Source organism: Centroberyx affinis, unplaced genomic scaffold (assembly GCF_046629955.1).
Source record: "Centroberyx affinis isolate AG114_WGS23_722 - 3 ecotype Tasmania unplaced genomic scaffold, CSIRO-AGI_Caff_v1 ptg002885l_1, whole genome shotgun sequence".
Lineage (NCBI taxonomy): Eukaryota > Metazoa > Chordata > Actinopteri > Beryciformes > Berycidae > Centroberyx > Centroberyx affinis.
This window is the reverse complement of record NW_027281014.1, coordinates 178,101-191,970: the sequence shown is the minus strand read 5'-3', so window position 1 is coordinate 191,970 and position 13,870 is coordinate 178,101. Positions and strand designations below refer to the sequence as shown.

Sequence of the window (13,870 nt, the reverse complement as noted above, 5' to 3'; positions counted from 1 at the left end):
TTGCTGCTCATACACAGTTTGCCACTGAGGCCTGATACTGAGTTGCTGCTCTCTCTCTCTGTGGCCCTACCCCCCCAAAACTCACAGCTCAACTTTCATTTGAGTATGATACAGTTAAGTTATTTGCATGTAAAAAAAAACATTGACTATTGATTTTTCAATAGGAATAATAGGGCCACGTGATTAAGCGTTCCAGTAAGGATATTTGCGTGTGTCATGCATGCTTGTTTTCTCTAAGCGTGATGATTTTCAGGAAACTTATTGAGTGTCCCCATTGTGTTTTCACTGTTAGTAGCTGCGGGCCATAGGAGTAAATGGGTGTTTTGGCATGGGCCCAGCTTGGACTGGCACTGGGCAAGTGACCAATAACCACTAATGGACACACACATGCACACAGTAGGGTGCTGTGCTCTGGCATGGAGTGTGTGTGTGACCACTAGCTGCTCCAGCCCCGGGCATGAGAGTGCAGCAGGCAGCGCACGCCACACACTGAAACATCTCATCTCCGGCACCAGCCGTCCCACAATCAAAATGCGCAGATCTAATTGACATTTTGATTGACGCCCGATGCCCCACTCTATTTCCCCCTGTTCAAAATTTCCTACAGCTCGACTGGTAGTAACGTGACATTGATCCAGTAGAGCAGTCAAAATGAGTCCATCCATACATACTAGATGTGTTAGCAGCACTGCAGGCTCCCTCTGATTTGTTGTGCTGGTGAGTGACTGTGATCTGAGCGAGAACTGATAGCAGGCTAGGAAGTGTTTGGCGGGCCCCCAGGCTCAGCCCCAGCCCCCGTCCTCTGGCACATGGAGAGGCTGAATTATAGGATGCAGATGCACAAACTATTCACTCTACCCTCCTCCCCGCATCAACACTGTGTTAATTATACTGCTACTACACTTGCATCCCTTCTATTTTAATCCTCCACTGATGGAGACCACTTCATCCCAAGACACACACACACACACACACACACACACACACACACACACTTGAGCACACACATAGTCGTATGCCAGCCCCAGGCTGAGAGGGGCGGTATTTGTTTGGTAACAAATAGGTTCACTGCCTTTCTAGCTTCAGCCCTCTTTCGAAGGGGATATTTACCTTTTGTAGGGAGCACAGAAGAAAGCAACTGTCCCTACAAATCCCTCTCTCTCTGTCCCAGCCCACACTGCCCTATTTAACAAGGCACACTGCTGGGAAATGCTCTCATTGCATAGGGGTTAATGTAAGTGGCCCGGTTGCTCAGTCCAGCAAGGCAAACTTTGGTCAAGGGTTGTGAACAGCATTGTTAGCTATGATGGTAGGGGTAAAAATATTCCAAGGTAATAGAAATAGCTCTACAGTTGATAATTCCAAATGAGAGACTGCCGAGGTGGGAGTTATCCTACAGCCTCTAATAGGAACTGTCATGGCATGAGAAGCAGAAACAGAGCAGCTACTGGGACATTGATGAGAGCCCGAAGTGTGGTGCAAGAGTGGATGTATGAGGTAGGCTATGTACAACAATTCAGTGTATTACAATTCAGTTGTTATATGGCTATGTAAACATATGCAAATGTTAGCTAGCTAGCTGTCATTAGCAGCATCTTGTAGACTACACAGCTGTGCGTTTCTATGGTTACCACGCACGGAGCACCAGCTACTTTTCCCTTCACATGAGGCGCGGTGATTGGCAACTGACAGAAGTGGATCTGATCAATTTTTAAAAAACATGGTGTTCTCCATTGCATAGTTGCTTGCTTCTGTACTGTTGATAAGGCTTCTCATGGAAAACACACTAGCTTCAGCTGTTTATTACACCATGTCATTAAATATATATGACCTTTGAACTGCTTTCTGCTGATCTTTAGATAGAAAGTGGTCTAAAAGCATTTAGTTCTTGATTTTTACAAATAGGCCTGTGTCCCAGGTGTACTCAAGATGTGTAAAGATCTTGATGGAGATTAAACTAGTCTATTTATTTGAGGTTCCATTGCAGTGAGCAAGTGCACAAAAGACCATTCTTTATAGGGACATTAGTGGGGAAAATGCTCTAGAATCAAGCATTAAGCTGTTTGTTGGAAGAATTCATCCAATCAGGGAGATTTTTGTACCAATAATTATATTTTCTTTGCTGTTGTTATTGTCGGCACTCAATGGTGATTAGAGACTGGACCTAAACATGTGAACAAGGCCCTCTAGAGAGCGAGATACAGGCAGTGTGGCAGTATTATACACAACAGTATCACATGAGTGTATGTGTCTGAAACAGACCCAGCTAGGAGGCAGATCTTAGGTGGCAGAGACAATATCAATAATATAATGTAATTAATAATGTTAGCATGCATAAAATATAATTTACTATTGGTTTAGTGGTGACTTTCTGAACTGTTGGTTTAATCAACTGTTTACAAATCTTGTGATTTTCATGTTTGATTTATTGATCAGTAGTCTTAAGTATTTTCCCCATAAAATTCACCAGAAATGATAATTTCACAGCTGTTCTTCAGTAAGAACAACTGATATTATATGAACAGTAGAAATGAAATTCACAGTTGCATATGCATGTTTTCCTTTATTTGCTTGATAAAGGGATCATGGTGTACTCAAGGATCGGCCTCTGAGGTCCTGATGGAACGTGTCAGTGCCTTTTGGAGACGCTTGAAAAATGCCTTGAACTTTCCCTTCTTCTTGGTATTTTTGGGCTTGGTTCCATCTGTTTTGGAAAAACAAAAGAAAAAGAATAATAGTGGCGATATATTTTCTAATTTTTTGGTTCCCTATTCACATCTTCTCTTGTTTTACCTTTGTCACATTTAACAGCATCATTGTTCTTCTATATAGGCTATTACTTACTTTTCTCTGTTTGAAAATATATCCGATGGTTTGTGTAATTCACATCAACAATATCTGTAACTCACCCAGTGTGGCCACAGCTTCAGGAGCTCCAGATTCCTCCTCCTCACCAAGGACTGCTTTCAGAGCATTATTTTCAGCTGGTGTGGAGACAAGAAGATCCACAGGTGCAGAGGTGGGAGGGTGTGGTCCAGTGTGATCCTGCTCCACTTTGGCAGAATGCATGTCAATCACTATGGTCATCTTATACCTTGAAGCTGAAGAAACCACTTTTGTTCTACATTTGTGGAGATACAAACATCTGAAGGAGCATAGGTGAGTTTTGAAGTGGCATCTAGGCCGGCTCTGACATCCAGTTTAGTAGCAAACTTTGCAGCCACCTTTCTTACAACAGCTTTGCAAGAGTTTGAATTCTTCTTTCCTGACTTTGCTCTGATGAAGGCCAGAGAGTCCACAGGAGCAAAGCTGAGGAGTTTTGAAATGGCTTCCTGGAATGTTGTGATGGACAACTTAGAGCCAGCCTCCAAAGCCAGTGTGTAGAAGTCACCAATGAAATGTGTGGAGTGCTCATTTAAAGTCATTATTGTCATGACAGTTGTCCCCAGGGCAGCAGAGGTGGGAAGCTGCAGAGGGGCTTCTTGTTCTACTTTGATGGCCTGCTTAGAGGAAACGTCTGAATCCAACACACTGAGTCTGGAAGACACAGAGTCCTCCTTTACAGCTCCAGAGTGGGTGGCAAGAGTGTGTACTGGAGCAGAACTCAGAGGTCTTGCAATGGCTTCTGGGATTGCTAGGGCAACCATCGTAATAGAAAGCTCAGGAGCCAATTTGCAGAAATCCTCCTTTTTGAAATATGCTGAATTCTTATGAAACAGCATATTTGTGGTGAGAGTATCCAGAGGAGAGGTAGAAAGCTGTGCATCAGCTTCCTGGTCTGCTTTGCCTGAGACCAAGTCATTCAGTGTAGCAATGCAAACCTCTTTTAGTTGTGCAGATGGTTCAGCATGAACGTCCACAGATGCAGAGGTGGGAGGTTGAGGTCCAGTGTGATCCTGCTCCACTTTGGCAGAATGCACGTCAGCAATCTCAATGGCCATCTCATACCATGAAGCTGAAGTAACCACTTTTGCCTCCAAATTTGTGGCATAACGATCTGAAAGAGCATAGGTGAGTTTTGCAGTGGCATCTAGGCCGGCTCTGACATCCAGTTTAGTAGCAAACTTTGCAGCCACCTTTCTTACAACAGCTTTGCAAGAGTTGGAATTCTTCTTTCCTGACTTTGCTCTGATGAAGGCCAGAGAGTCCACAGGAGCAAAGCTGAGGAGTTTTGAGATGGCTTCCTGGAATGTTGTGATGGACAACTTAAAGCCAGCCTCCAAAGCCAGTGTGAAGAAATCACCAATGAAATGTGTGGAGTATTCATTTAAAGTTATAATTGACATGACAGTTGTCCCCAGGGGGCTGAGGTGGGAAGCTGTAGAGGGGCTTCTTGTTCTGCTTTGATGGCCTGCTTAGAGGCAACGCCAAATGAGACTGTTGACTGTCCTTTCCCTCCAGTAATGTTCCAACATCTTTGGGTTATCTGCGCCTTCTTTGGCCCGTTAAGATGCTCTTCCAGAAGGTATCCTGAGATTTCTGTGGCTGCTACGTTCACAATACGTTTCCTGACCAGTCCGCCTCCAAAGGTTCCATAGATTTGTTTTTTCTCAGGATTGCATCAACTTCTTTTGCTGTTAGCAAAATAAAGGCATTTCAACAAAGGTTCTAATTCAGATGTCATACAGGAATCACTGTAGTATTATGGCTAAATTGCTTTTCATGCAAGAAATTGATACAGTTGAGGTCAAAAGTTTATGTACACTTGTAAGGGACATGTATATTATGGCAGTATTGGGATTTCAATTATTTCTGCAGCTGTTTTCTTTTCTGTAACACAATGATTGGAAAACGCACTTCCTTTCTCAAAAAAAACATTCACAAATTTAGTTTGTTTAACAAATTTATTGTGTGTCTTCTGAAAATTTAACAAAATGTAATGGGTCAAAAATATACAGCACAGCTAGTATTTGGTTGCATGTCCCTTAGCCCTTTCACCTCAATCAGCCGCTTTTGGTAGCCATTAACAAGCTTCTGGCAGAATTCTGGTTGTATCTTTGACCGCTCTTCTTGGCAGAATTGGTAGAGTGCAAACAAATTTGGTTCTCTCGTCTTTTCAGGACACTCCACATATTTTCAATGGGGTTGAGGTCAGGACTCTGGGAAGGCCAAACGAAAATGTCTTTTCATGACGGAGGTACATTTTCCCAATCATTCTGTCACAGAAAAAGTTGCAGAATTCATTGAAATCCCCCAACTGCCATGACATACATGTCCCTTACAAGTGTATGTAAACTTTTGACCTCAACTGTAAATAATGTCTACTTTATTTTCCTTTTTCTCATCAAAGTAGTAAAGCATGTCTGTTGTTGCACCATGACAGAACACTGCTGAAGGCTCTGTATTGTAAATGCTCAAAGACACTATAGTGATTCAGTGTCAAATATAAAACATATACTGCAATAACATTAATGTCTATAAAAATGTTAATTGTGTGGAAAAGGAAGCAGATTGCTGTTCAAGTGTACCCAGAATATAACACAATGGCACAATGCAGAATATTTCACACATATTACACACAGTACATCTTATTGCTGAATGTTCTTTAGGTCTGTTCCTTCTTTAACAAATGACTGGTATGAAGGAAATTCATAAAACATTAAACAACACACGTTACAGAATATAGTTTTACACATAATGCACAATAGATTGCAATAATATTAGTCTGTTTCCATTTTTTTTTTCCTGTTACATTTTGCAAGTCAGCCACAACTACAACCACTGCTACTAGTGCTACTACTAATACTAATAGCTGATGTATCTAATCCTATAACTACAACTACTACTTCTACTACAACCTTAATTACTGTAAGGGAATAGCGGATCAAAGACGTTTCCTCTCAGGGAGGGAGAGGTGGGAGACGCTGAGGTAAGAGAGTTCCCAAGAGCCAGGAGTTAGTCAATCACACCAATAATAATACAATTGAAAAAGATTCAGCTAAGCCTGCGGCATTGGCATTCTGAAATTCAAAGCTTTCCCTCTCAGAATGTCACAGGAAAAAAATTCCCACATAAATCATGAATCTTTTTCACCTGGAGGGAATGGTAGGTTGCAGAGAAAAGGTAAGCTGTTTGGCAGTGTGTCTGTATGGAAATGGTTGTCAGAATGTGTTTTCTGCGTGGAGGAGGATAGAGGTGGGCTTGTCATATTTAATACCTCCAGATGTCTTTTGAAGCATCTGCGCGAGTTGTGGCATCCCTCACCCTAAACATGGATTGTGTTTTTTTTAGATGTGAGAGAGTACATTTGCCTTTTCAATGAACCCCAATTGGCTGTTTTCTCTGATTTGTTGCAGCTCCAGCCACCCAAGGACACTGATTATTCCAAAACAGGATTCAGTAACAATGTGACAAAAAACTTCATAGCAGGCCACCCTCAGAGGAAAGTATAACTAGAGATGGGCACAAACACAAGCTAAGAAACTAGTTTATGGATTGTTTTTTTTTGGTGCTGAATTCACCCAGCCCTGCCCCTCCCTATACGCAGAGTGTGTGTGTCCGCATCTCGCCTCACTCCTGAGGCCCTGTGTATCCAGAAAAATTTTTGTTTTTTTAGTAATCTATACCTATTGATATGAAAGCATCATTTTCTGACAGTATTTATTTTAAAACAATCGCTTATCCCTCCCCAATTAGTGGATGTTCATACAGCATGGCAACAGCCCAACTGCCAATCACTACAACGTGATTGGGTGAGAGAGAGAGTCTTGGTGGAATAGGGGTTGACTGGGTAAACTTTTGGCTTTGTCACCTTTTAGTATAATGAATACACAACAATTTTTTTCTGTGTTTTTGTTTGATGGTAATTTAATAGCATCTTTGCAGTTGTATCACATATCTCCTAGTAGATCCATACAGTAATGTTCTAGCTAAAAGTGAATGGTCTCATAAGGTAGATTTGTTTCTATATTTTTACTGTGACACAGCATACTGTCATTTATCCCTATAGCTCCTACTCCAAAACACTTGGAGTTGTAGCTTGAGAAGAGTCAGTTCAGGTATCTTAAACAGCTTTGTTTTTTGGGATTGTTATTTTTGAAACTCCAGAATTTCAGCACCTGGTGAAATGAGATTGAGGCACTGGTATTGATCAACAACCCTATCAATCCTCCGCAGATACATATATTATTGTCATTTTGTGCTATAGGGCAGTAAAAAACGTAAGCTTACAATGTTGATTACTTTACATAAAATTAGTATTGTACTGTATTTTACTGTTACGGTTTTATTTTTAGTTCTGATTTGATTTTTAAACTTTGTTTTCTGTCATTTAAAATGCAATAAATCTGCAGTACTGTATTTTTTTTTTTCAAACACAACCACCGTGTTACTTCTGTATTTTATTGTATATTACAGTGCTAAATCTGGTTTGTGAATGATGTGTTCACAACCACAAAAAGAAGAGGGGTTGGGGAGGCAAATCAAATTCTTCATCTGCCCCCTTTAGGCCTGGGTTAGCCCTGATTGCACCCTGCACAAAGACCATAACCTACATTCAAAACTGTGGTTTCCAAGGAAAAGTATTCACAGTTTGAGATGAGTTTTGTGGAAATAAAATCTCAAGGGGCAGACTGGGGGCTAACACCAATAGAACAGCGCCATTCTTAAGTTTTTGTTCTGTTTCTTTGATGTTTGCAGATAAAAACAGCTTGGTTTGTCCCAGTCTAAAATAATTCTGGTCCCTTAAGTTCTCTAAGTTTTTTCTGATGAGCCAAATCCATCGTGTTGTCTTCTTTTAGAGTCTCTAGATTTTGGTGTTTATTCTGGGTTTTGCTTTGTCGTGTGCATGTGTTTGTGTGTCTGGGTCTTTGTCTCTGCGTGTACCTGTCCATGTGCATCAGGAGCTCACTGTCTCTAATGGAGTCCTAGGGTCGGAGGCAGACAGAAAGCCAGGCAGGGAGGGCAGGGAGAGGGAAAGTGCAGCCTAGAGCAGACTTCCACTTTTAAATCGCAGTTCCCCACTGCTGCAGTTCGGCAGCCAGGCAGCCACCTCATTAGAATTTTTCACATTCCACTTCAGGCACCAGCACTCCGCTTCCCCTCCATTGCTCTTTATACCACACAACTTTTAAAAGCTGACGAGCCTACGTCTGAGCCGCTCAGTAAAGGCAAGTCATCTATAACCCCACGTCAAATATGAGGCACTAAACCAACTCGAGCTTGTCTCAATCGACTCATGCATTTATGGACCATAAAGTTGTGGAATTATTGTGACGAATGTTGGTGATGGCTTTTCACACTGTAAATTAATGGAATAAGCCTGTTGAGGTTCGTGGTCTGCTGTCAGCTTTTTGGTTTGACGGGGTGTTGTCAAATCAGATCAGATCATAGCAGTTCTGTTTCACTCCGGACAAGGAGACCACCTAAGCTGTTAGCAGTGCAATTACCTTTTAAGAGGAAGTGAATGGCCCTCTAGGAGTAGGACACAGGCTTTCATTGTCAAACTCCTGGCCCACCCACAAATACTGTCATCGGAAATAGGAATGAGTTTACCATTACTAACTTAAAACTATGTGAAGTGTTTCAAGTGTCCATTTATCTTGCTGTCTCTCCCACATAAAAATGTGAGTTCTTTTTGGATAAGAAGAGAGGAAGGCTCGAGGACACCCTGCTGGAGATAATGTCAATGAATCTAGTCTGGCACTCCTCCAGAGCTGTCTTCTTGTGTAGGGCTGTGAGTGAAACTCACTTTGCCAGTGGTTAGCTATGCCCATTACTCACTGAACTGTGCTGCACTGATAGCGAGGGGGCCAGAGTCAGGGCAGAGCAGAGCAAATCACAGAACAGTGGTGATGATGAGATGTAGATACGCTACCAGTGTTTTCTGAAGTGCTTCAACTATATGTGTTTGCATCACATGTGTGGTCAGGTGAGCAATTCATTGCTCCAGTTAGTGTTCATGGTGGTGTGCTACTTCATCTGAAACTAGCATTCCCCTAGATGAACGCTCTCAGTATTGGTCGACAGCTGAGAAACAAGACAAGCCTATGGTTGTAAAGTTATCACAGATGTAGGCACTTTAAAGAGAAAGAAAAGTGTTTTACTCTTGGTATGAACAGATCATTCCTTGGACAGTCACAGTGTTGCACTTCTCTCTCAGAATTTGCCTGAACATGCCCTTTTTTTTCTCTTCCCCTCTTACACAGACGTTCATCACTTCCTCCACTGAAATTGGTGAAATTCCAGAAGCTCGGCTCGCGGTTGGATGATGCGAGTATCGTTTGCCTGCCAGCAGGCATGCCTGTTTTTCTCTGAAGGTGTCAGGTTCTCAGGTTTGCTCAATCAGACAGGTTTGTGCCTGGTTCTCTGCCAGCTGCACGTACAGGAAGAGGGAGCAGACAGAGGGAGTGATAGTGACAGACAGAGAGAGAGGCAGATGGAGAGAGGGGAGCCGTAGAGATGCTTTGTTACTTCCCGTGCATCTGTTATGCTTATAGGCAGCCGCAGAGGAGGTGTAGAGACCTCACTTTACCCCTCACTCCTCAACACTCCCACCATTACAGGAAAGGAAGTGGTGTAGGAGTCAGTGGATTTACTATATATTGCTGCGGAATCTTTCTCTTCCAAAGCTATAATTCTCTGTCTGACCGGTGCACGACCTTGTGGCCAAGCTCGCTCGCTGTGGAACAGTTTGAGGTTTGACTGCAGTCTGACTCCAGCCTTTAGTTTCTGCTTTTGTCTTTGTTAATACAAGCTTCCCCAGAAAGAACGTTTTTTTCCTGTGTCACTCCCTCAGATCTCGTTCGTCTGCCAGTTATGTCATGTTGCTTACCAGGTGCTTGTCATGTCTGAGATAGAGGGAGATTATACAGCAGTGAGTCAGTGGATTACAGAACTGCTAGCATGGTCCTGATATGATTCACATACACACACGCACTACAGGGTACAAATAATTTTCTGTCCTTTGTTGTAAGCCACCATGTCATCCCGGCCTGTTACCGCTGCCTCGTCTTTCTGTCCAGCTGGGCCATTCTTTGGACTTCCTGTGCTCATCACGATCTCGTCCTCCTAGTCCTTTGATGCCCCTCTTCCACTCTCTTTCCCATTTCTCTCTCCTTCTCGCTTCATCTCTATCTCTCTGCCTCCCCTTGCTTCTGATTCATTCGATTTTCCTGGCAGGCCTCATATACATAGCCATAGCGAGGTTCCCGTGCCAGGCAATTTTCAAAGGCTCCTCTGTGCTGGAATGGGGCCCCGGTCTTAGCCAGGCCAGGACAGAGGGAACTTTGTGCCTGCTGCCCAACAGCCCAGTCAGTCCTTGGAGCAGGGAAAGACTAGGAGGCAGGGAGAGCCAGTGGGATAAACGGAGGGATGCCTATTTAAAAGCCACTGGTGTCAGCCAAACAGCCCCTCAGCCCCATTCAACCAAGCAGTAATTACAAGCTTGTAGGGCAATCTTTCGGCTCCTTTGTCAGGGCTTTGGAAACACTTGCCCAGTCTACTGGGAGACTTCAGTCCCTTTCTGTCTGGGGAACCGGGCAGGGCGGTCTCACCCCCCACACCTCAAGCATGTTGTCCTTTCTCTCTGGGATGCCGGCTAGCCAAGCCAGCTCAGCTAATTGACGTAAGAGGGTCTAACTCTAGGAGACCCTGGCTTTGAAATCCTCTAGCAACCCAAGCTGTGCCCCAAGAGGATGACTCAGGTCTTGTTCTCTTGCGCTTGATTTGCTTGACTTGCTCTGATTTTTGTGAGTCAGCTATAAAACACTAAATGAAGCGCCCAGGTTCATATTTTGAACATACTTGTGATTCATTTCACTGCTTATCCTGCTTGACTGCTGTCTATCCTCCGCGGTGGCTTTGATATTGCTGTGTGTTTGTGTGTGTGTGTGTGTTTCATCACAAAGTCTCGGAAGGCCCTCTTTCTGACTGAGTCACCTGTAAAACATGCAGGCTGAGCCCTCATAGGGGCATGTTACTCTAGCGGAGCACGGTGCCCAGACTCGTCCCTAACAACAAATTGTGTCTCCTCAGAGGCACGCCATGATATCACCCGCCCTCCGTCTGTAGCGCTGCCTTGCTCATCTCTCGACGGGCCCTCTGGAGCAGCTGGGAGGTCAGAGCCCCAATTACAGGAAGTTAACCTCACTTAGTCAACAGGCTCAAACTGTCTCGACATGTCCCACAGACCCGTGAAAAAGAAAAAAAAAAAATCACACCGCTTCACTGTCCTGGGGATGGATGGAGGATGGGTGGGAGGGAGACTGTGGCATTAGCATCTTTTATTTTTACTCCGTTTCCTCCTCAGCTTCTCTCTCACTGTCTTACACACACATGCACACACACGCACATACACATCTCTCTGTATGTATGAACCTAAAATTAGGTACGGAATGAAAACATGCAGAAATTTGTATTTAATTCACACACACACACACACATACATATACACACACACACACACACACTCTCTCAATCTGTCTGTCACACTCTCCCTCTTAATCTGACAGCACCATGAAACCGGTCCTCTGTGTGCATGTCCATCAGTGAGGAGATTAAAGGCCGTGGTTTCTGTTTTTCTGGTGCCAGTGTGTTGTGTTGGTGTGTGTGTGTGTGTGTGTGTGTGTGTGTATGTGTGTGTCGGTTCTATTTATCTGTCCCTGTGGACACTCGTCAGCATGAGGGCATGAGGCCCAGCACTCTGGGACTAGACCTGCCATTTTAGGTTCCCTTGCTATTTCCACTCTTATTCATATTAGGGAAACTAACTAATAAGGTGTTAGTAGCACAAATTATATTAATCTGCTCCAGACATGTCCTCTCTATCTACTCTGTTTTTCAGGATCTGGGACTGGACTATGGACCGCAAACAGTACTAAAGCTTCTCTCTCCTCCCCACTCTCATGCCCCCATGGCTCAGTGCCCATTCATTAGAGTATATAGGCTAGTGAGGAACCTTTGTTGTGTGACAGATGGAAGTTCACAATGGTGATGGTTACATGCAAAATATTTCTTTCAACTGAAGATTTCAAATGAACCAAAGCATGCAGTTGGAATATAATTTTTTGACTTACTTGACTAATCCCGCATTCTACAATACCAAGATGAACATGTACAAAATATACAGAATATATTCCTTCTGCAGTCATTACACAGAATTATTCATCTATGTTTGTCAATAAAGTATGTACATACATATAGCTATTGTTTCCAGCCTTTCAACCATAGAGGCATTTAACAATTCTTTTGTCTTTCAAAGTTTCCAACGGGAAAGTTGTATCGCCCACAGAACAGTTCTGGTTTGCACTCACCATGCTTTAGATTTTCCCAAAAACTCATTTACGCCATTTCCTCTGAATAGACAAACATACTTAGAAAGAAAATTGTGTTCCAAAGAAAATAGTCAGTTTAAATGTTTACTTTGCTATTAGCCGCTAATGTTCTCCTATTATCAAAGGTTTATGCCGCACCTATCATACCAAACAAAATTTAAAGTCTACGTGAGGAATTTTGGGTTATTATTCAGATTATTAATGGCTGTATGATTTCTGGTTTGACTTTGAACAAGAGCTGCTGGACCCTTTTCAGTCCTGTTCATACATTTGTGGCTCCAAAGAGTTATATTAAATCAGAGCAGCTTTTTGATGAAAACTAAGTTTGTTTGACAGACACTCTGTTGGTTTACAGCAGGAATCGTGCCTGTTAATCTCTCAGCAAGCTTTTATTCTGCTCGTTTTTGCAAGATATTGGACTGACGGGAGGGGAGTCTGTTGCACAGTATGCACAGGTTTAGAGGTTTGTTGTCAGAAAACACCCTTCCATGTTTTGAAGCAAAGCTGAGTAGGGATGCTTAGCCTTAGGCGTTCTGCAAACTGAACAACCACTTGAGGGAGATTTTTTACTCGCGCTGTATTCCCGACTTGTCAATTGATGTTGATATTATCAAACAGCACTGCACTGTGTCTCGGGACGGGAACATTTGACCCATCTCTCAGTAGTCTCTGCCATAGTGGTGATGTTGTTGGCCACTGGGTACTATGTGCTACTTTCTTAGATGGAATACAGCTCTACACGGTATGTTTTCCCTCTTACTGGCAACTGTTCACATTCCATTTGATTACTTTTATTGTTTTTTAAAGCAACTTGTAATCACTCTTGGCATACATTAACAATTTACTATGTCAGGCACAGAATTTGTTTGTACAGTGTAGTGTAGTGTAGTGGCATAACAGTAAATCAATCACTGTTCACATGGATGTCTCCTTTCCACCGAGTAGTGTATCTGTGTGTGAGTTGGCGTGAAGTTGACATTGATGTTGGGATGCTGTGTGAAGGTGGCTATGCTGTAGGCCCGTCACAGTGCGCTGATTGCCAGTGGCTAATGTGATCACAGCTACAGCCAGGCAGGGCTGACTGAGAGAGGAGCCTTAATCTCCCCTAGTGTCTTGCTGCCAAATTGGCCCGATCTGCCAGGCAGAGGAACCTCACCCACTTCTCAGACGACTTTCAAAGGGCCCCCCTGCTTTTTGATGTGCAGCTTGGGATCCTGTTTTTTTTGTGTTGTTGTTGTTGTTTTTTGATGTTCCGCTTGGAATGTTTGATCCAGAAAACTGCATCTTGGTGTTATGATTCACCAACGTTGGCTACCCAGTTGCACGTGAGGAGGCATCAGACAAGCCACGAGCCCAGAATTGGTGACAGGGAGAAGTCTAGAGCTGTGACAGCTGAAGAGATTGAGATTTATTGATAGATTCAGACCTTATGGTTTTGCTCTCGCTCATATGCAGGCTAGCTTATCACATAAGTAAGTTCTGAGTAGGTTTATTAAATTGCCAGCAAAAGCCACTTTACAGTTTTCATTGGAGAATTTAACTGATTAGGGCAAATGCATTATTTTGCTCAGGTTTTAAAGAAGGAAAAAAAAAAACAA

The 13,870-nt window shown here is 43.1% G+C and overlaps 1 protein-coding gene across 2 annotated transcripts in view; it reads left to right on the top strand.

The window, feature by feature from the left end:
* Positions 1-13,870, top strand: part of LOC139658382 (signal-induced proliferation-associated 1-like protein 1) — a 46,227-nt gene that overhangs the window by 8,056 nt on the left and 24,301 nt on the right. The window lies entirely within an intron of this gene.